Raw genomic sequence first — 6,402 nt, 5'->3', positions numbered from 1 at the left:
TGGAAAGAGCACTTGACAAACCAATCTCAGTCCATCCAGTAGCTGTTGTTAACATCCCAATCATATCACATCAGCATCATCATCTGGGACTCAACTGGAAAGATTGGGAAGTAGCACTCATTTAAAAAAAGAAAGGAAATTTAGTTCTGAGTTCTGTTTAGAAAATGTATATGTGCAATATGTGTAGATTATATCGATTTCGAGACAATGGGAGATATCATCTTAGATTTTGAATGTTGTAATATGGCGTAAGGGTTGTCTTTTCCTGGTTTTAAAGGCTAAATTACAGTAAAGTGATGTCCTTTTCTGAACTCACCAGACTGTTTTAAATGTTCTACTATTTGCCTTTTCCCACTTAGTCTTCATATCCACATTACTGATGATTATTTATCAAAAACGTCATTGTGTAAATATTTAGTGAAAGCACCAATAGTGAACACTACAACATCGTTGCAGAATTTATATCGAGGTATTTGGTCGAAAAAATTTTGTGATATTTGATTTTCTCCATATTGCCCAGTCCTAGTTGAAATAGTTAGCTAGGTGAGGGTGGTATGGGATACGGCATACATGAAATAGCTGGCTTTAAAATTTTAGTCAGCTGACCAAAGTGACCAAATCAAAATATTGTAACAATATTCACTTTTAAAGATTTGTTGATTCAACTTTTTGGTTATTTTGGAGGCTCTGGTCTAGTTCATGGTGCTGTTGAACTGCATTGAATTATACAAGTTTTTTAGCCTTCCCTCGTTGATATAGACAAAATAATGAAAACATCATAAAAAAAACACTATACCATTAACTATTCTGTATATACTATTATGTATTATTTCGAATTCTTTTGAATTCATCTTTAAGTCAATCTGCATCGCACACAGCAAGCTTGCACAATATCCAAGTTTAGCGAAGGCTGATCTCGACAGATGACATCTTTGTTGTAACTCAGGCGTCATTTCAATGACTTTTGGGACACTGAGATAGCAAAACTGTTATCACAAGACATGCCTCCTGTTAAACAAAAAGGAAACAATGTGAAAAAGTGCAGGACCGTCACAACACAGTGAAATTGTCTCATTTTTGCTGCAACATTTCCCCATTTTAATTGCTGATTTGAAAGGCCTTGATGTTATCATTTCAAAACCATAAAGTTGACCAATAATCCTATCAAAACATTCAAGACATTGGCACAATCATTTTCTCCATGTTGCATCACCAATGAATGAATCTTATGGATCAATAGGTAGACAAACCCCACTGTTGAATGTTCACTCATACAAAAAATAACTGCCATAAAATATAAGAAATGGTGCAATGACACCAAATTTAAAACGTTGGATTTTATAATGTATTGCTCGGGCCTGCTTCTAACCCTGGCCCATTGCTCATACTGCCCTAACATGAAAGATTTGTTTCGTCATACAGTGAGAAGCAGGTGTGGAAGTCACGGAGGGAAATCAGCATCCTGGTTGACATGGCAACAATGAACCCAGCCACCGGGCAGCTGTCTGTGACTCTGGGAGGAAATTGAGCCGCCTCAATACAACCAAGTGGAAACTATGACCGCTGGAACACTCACGCTGTGACATACAACTCTCCTAATAAGGAAATCAGATTGTGTACGTTGAACAAACACGGCTGTCACATTTCTCGCACGCTAACCTCAACATGCTGGACCAATTGTGTAAACAGGAAAAATCCACTTTTTCTTCACCCCTGCCTCTTCACTCTTCACTCTATGATCTGATTGCTCTACAATCTCCCTGTTATTTCCTCCTTATCTTTTCCCATTTTCTAATTGCTCATTTTCATTATGACACAGCTGTCTGGAGTTCCATAAAAGTCCTTCCAGCGATCTGAAGTGCAAACAGTTCATCGTAAACCACATGTTCAGCCCCTGTAGTCCTGTATCAAACTAAGGAAGGAAAACAAGATGAGCAGATAGCTTCAGTTTGTTTCTGACCTGTGTCTCTGGTACTGGATTCTGCCCTCTCACTGGGGCGGTGAACTGGGGGCCACGTGCGTCTTCTGAATGAAGCATGAGATGAACAGCCCATTGTTGCTGGAGGTTGGCGGTGTTGTTTCTCTAGCTCTCATTGTCTTTATTGTACTGTAGTAGAGGCAGATTTTGGTTGTGATGAGGCCTGATAGACTAAAAAGGGTTTGGAATTGAATTGTATCTCTTGCAACATAGTTTTTATCATCTGAAGCACGACTGTGCAAGGTAAGAATGCATATGTTATGTTGGGTTGTAATCCTGACCCAATGAGTGCATTGGGTCAGTTTTTATATATCTTCTGAGACCACAAAGTAACAGCACATAGGCTCCTTCAAATAGTTCTCTCCCAAAAGCCAGGGTTTCTGTAGCGGGTTGTCTTAAAACCATGTGACATAAAAAATCACTGATGCCACACACAAGAAAACATCAAATTATTCTGACGATGTAGCTACAACCTACAGAGGTGGACATGAGGATGTTCTTCATAACTTTTTTTACTCAAAAATGGCACAAATCAGCATGCACACAACTGTTGTATACAAGGCGGCAATCTGAAGGGGTGTAAACCATGAAATTGAATAACTGTATTGAACATCCCATTAGAGGAAAGCAGGAACTGTGGCTGTGACGCTTTCTGTCTGCCAGCTCTGTTAGTTACTTTTAAAGCAGTTGTAGCAGCATTTCCCCCTATTCAATAGTAAATAGTTGAAAGGTGACAGGAAACACGGGAGAGAGAGAGAGAGAGAGCATGCTACTAAGGTCCACAGCTGGTGTGGCAGCTGAACAATTTACATTCAACAACCTGATACCATTTCTATTTAAGGGTCTGATGTTTCCCTTGTGTCCTTAATTTCTTTCATTTCCTTATTTTTGTTCCATTTTCCTCTTAAACTAATCTGAAAGCATGCCCCCCCCCCCCCCCCCCCCCCCCCCCCCCCCCCCCCCCCCCAGGCCTGAATGTTTGGGGATTTCATGAATGAAAGGAACCTAAACGTACTCGTCATTACAACTGTAGTACTTGTATTGCTAACATTGTTTCCCTTCAGTAGTAGTAGTAACAGTAGTAGTGTTTTTTCTAAAGTGTCCTTTAAGTTGTGTGAGTTGTGAATCCCTAAGGAATCACTACCTGTTTAGTTATTTTATTCACTTTATTCATTATTGTTTTTGTAGAAATTTTTTATATTTTAATAAATGTTAGTTATATATTGGATTTTTTCTTTGTATAATTTGTATAATTCAACAATGTTTTTGCACATTCTTTAAAGTGTTTAGTGTCTTCTCTCAGTATCTTAAGGTTCCAATCCTCAATATGATATTCATGTAGTTCATCCATAATATCCCAGTTACCTGCCATATAGGGAAATAGTCCTAAACTGCGCTTATTCACCTCCCACCTCCACTGTCAAAATGATATCCCGCCGGAACAACCCGAGCCCTGCCCACACTGTAAATCACTCTTCTGCTCCACTATGATTGGCTGGTGTTGCTCGTCAGCCAACAGAGGGGCCGCTGGGAGGCGGGTCCCACGCGCACAGGTTGGCAGAAGCAGCAACCCGTTCCTTTGTGAAAGAGACGCGGCAGCGGAGGCTCGTGCCGCACCCTTTGTGCTTCTCCTGCGACTCGTATCTCAAATCACTCCGCACAGGTAACAACCTCTAACTACCGGAAGCAAGGTAGAAGTCCAAACACAGGTGACGGAGACTGTCCACCAAGTTTTTGCGAAGAAAAGAAAAACCTTGAATGGAGCCTCGATATAAACAGAAACAATAACATTAACTTTTTTTTAAATTTTAGTTGCGTTTTTTCCACGTTGTGCTCAGGGTGCTGAAAGTGCGCAAAAGGAGTTATCTTAAGGTAGCTTAAGACTGCATATTGTTTCTCAACTCGACGACGAGGACTCCTGACCTGGATATACCTGAAACGAGTTGACACACACACAGAATACAAGGTAAGCTTACATTTGTCTCCCTTGTAGCCTAGCCTATTTTATATTTTATTAGGCATGTTCCGTGTAAAATGCCTCTCCTGTGAGCTTGAAGTGTGTGCTGTTGGAGAAGAGACGGAGTGGAGTTGTTGTTCGGTGCTCCCAGCAGCGTGCTGAGGCATCTGCACTGCCTCTCAAGGAAGGAGTCTGGTGTTCATTGCAGCCTGAACATCCTCCACACTGCCAGTTTAACCATGCCAGTGTCTCCCAAATGGGCTTGTAATGCAAGCGAGCGACTTGTCTCATGTTCTACAAAATCAGTGTTATTTCTTTCCATTCAATATAACGCTTATGATTTTTTTTAGTTTGGAAACTCTGTGGGTGTGACCCATAAGCTATTGTTCAAAGAAAGTACTAAAGGATATGTCTCCTGGTTTCAATCAAGATAGACAAACACTGTTTATGGTTTCATGTTTTGCATTTCACAGTTGATCTGTTGCCAGTTTCGTAGTTACCTGCGGGCTTACACTCGAAAGCAATTTAGGAGCCTTCAAAACAGCCATGCTATAAATCCCTGCTGTAATTCCTATCTGTGAAGGCCATACTGCTCAGGTTTTGTTGACACTGTGTCAAGTGAGTATATTGACCAAATGTATGACCATTTACAGTATTGATTAAGCTATGGATTATTCCTTTGGTTGATTTATTAATCGTTTAGTATATCAAGTTGTGGAAAAAAGCTCATTCAAATTTCCTGGAGTCCTAGTTGATGTCTTAAATTGCATTTTTCTGACAGGCCAACAATGTAAATTTCAAATAATTTCAATTTAAATGTAAATAATAATAAAAATCGTTGCATTAGAGAATTCAAATTTGTTTTGCATTTGTGCTTTTAATTAGTCCAAAACTTTAAACTAATTATAAGAATAGTTAAATATATACAGTGGCTTGCATAGGTTTACACACCCATGCTAAAGTTGATTAATTTTTTAAAATAAAAAACACATTTTGGAAATTGATCTTAATGCCTTAATTGAAAATAATTAGGAAAATCTAACCTTTTAAGGGCCCCAATTTTATTTGTGAATGAATATTTTGTAAATAAATGTTCTTCCTTAAATTACGTGGGGCATAAGTATACACACATTATGTTAAATTTCCATAGATGCAGGCATATTTTTATTTTTAAAGGCCAGTTATTTAATGGATCCGTGATACTATGCATCCTGATAAAGTTCCCTTGGCCTTTGGATTTAAAATAGCCCCATATCATCACATACCCTTCACCATACATAGAGATTACGTATTTATTAAATATTTAGTTACAATACCTTATTCATTCACAAAGAAAATTGGTGTCCTTAGAAGGTTGGATTTTCCTTTTTTTACATTTTTTATTAAGGCATTAAGATAAATTTCCAAAAGATATTTTTTTATTCCTCTTTTTAATCAACTGTAGCATTGGTGTGTAAACGTGTGCAAGCCACTGCACATATACAGTGATTGATAGTCAAATAATTGTTTCAGACCTTACTGAGTTATTTGATCAAATAATCCAGTCTGATTCAGTTTGATTTAAAAAAAATAAAAATCTAAATTGGTTCAGTTTTAGATTTTTTGCTCTGTATACAGCTGCTTGTAATTAAACACCATTCAGCATAGGATTTACATTGAACTCAACATATTTCTCAAAGAATGATTTACAAGACGGCTAACTATGTCTCTTTCGCCTGATTTCCGTTGAGAAATCTCAGATTGGATTGTAGTTTTTGCAAGATCAACATTGATTATAGGTCGAAAGTTTGATGAACAAGTATTTATGTCCTTTGATTTCTTACAGGTTGAGTCATTGCCCATAACATGCTAGCATTCTGCTAATAAATGCTGATTGGTCACTGCTGATTACGACCAGAGATCTTGGTTGATGGGATCTGAAGCAAAACCAGAATGTCAGAGTGAAAGTCTTTAAAACATGAGCAGATCTCTTTCTAGCATGTGCATTAACCGGGAGAGCCTAGCCTTTTCTTAGCCTCCCCTTTTGAATGCAACATTCAACTTTGTAGACCAAAAATTATATCCTGACAAAAGTGGATTTTGAGGGTTGTAGCTCTATAGACCTCCATTCATTCTGCACTCGCCTGTGAGCGCCCTCATATTGAACCAGAGTGGAACTGCAACTAGTTCAGAAGGATCAGGAGAGTGGAAGTTCTCCCCTTAATAGAAATTCTCTGACGTTACCCATAGTGATGGGGGCGGGTGCCCTGTGAAAAAGGACCTTATACATTGACCAAATTGATGGCCTTCCCATGTGTGGATAAAGAAGAAGTGTCTCTGCATGCATCTGTGTGATTAAATGGCAAAAGTTAATCATTATGCAGATGACACCCAGGCAGTCCCGACAGTTTCATGTCCGTGCTTCACGGCTGAATGGACATGCTTTAGTAGAGACACTTAATCAAAACAACCCCCCCCCCCCCCCCCC

At 38.8% G+C, this 6,402-nt stretch overlaps 1 protein-coding gene and 1 long non-coding RNA gene across 5 annotated transcripts in view; one reads left to right on the top strand and one right to left on the bottom strand.

Annotated features, from left to right (window-relative positions):
• The window catches only part of LOC117936641, a 21,687-nt gene continuing 15,285 nt past the window's right edge, over positions 1 to 6,402 (bottom strand). The window contains exon 4 of the long non-coding RNA XR_004654991.1: positions 1 to 11. This is a non-coding gene — a long non-coding RNA (uncharacterized LOC117936641). The remainder of the gene's footprint in view (positions 12 to 6,402) is intronic.
• lpar2b (lysophosphatidic acid receptor 2b) overlaps positions 3,544 to 6,402 on the top strand; it is an 18,730-nt gene continuing 15,871 nt past the window's right edge. The window contains exon 1 of one of the 4 annotated variants that reach the window (XM_034859851.1): positions 3,544 to 3,641. The gene's annotated coding sequence lies outside the window, so the exon portion shown is untranslated. Of the gene's footprint in view, positions 3,945 to 6,402 lie in introns of all 4 variants that reach the window. The other 3 variants (XM_034859835.1, XM_034859842.1, XM_034859858.1) reach the window with 3 other exon arrangements.

Source organism: Etheostoma cragini, chromosome 2, assembly GCF_013103735.1.
Source record: "Etheostoma cragini isolate CJK2018 chromosome 2, CSU_Ecrag_1.0, whole genome shotgun sequence".
NCBI classification, from domain to species: domain Eukaryota; kingdom Metazoa; phylum Chordata; class Actinopteri; order Perciformes; family Percidae; genus Etheostoma; species Etheostoma cragini.
This window is presented reverse-complemented; position numbering and strand designations above follow the sequence as displayed.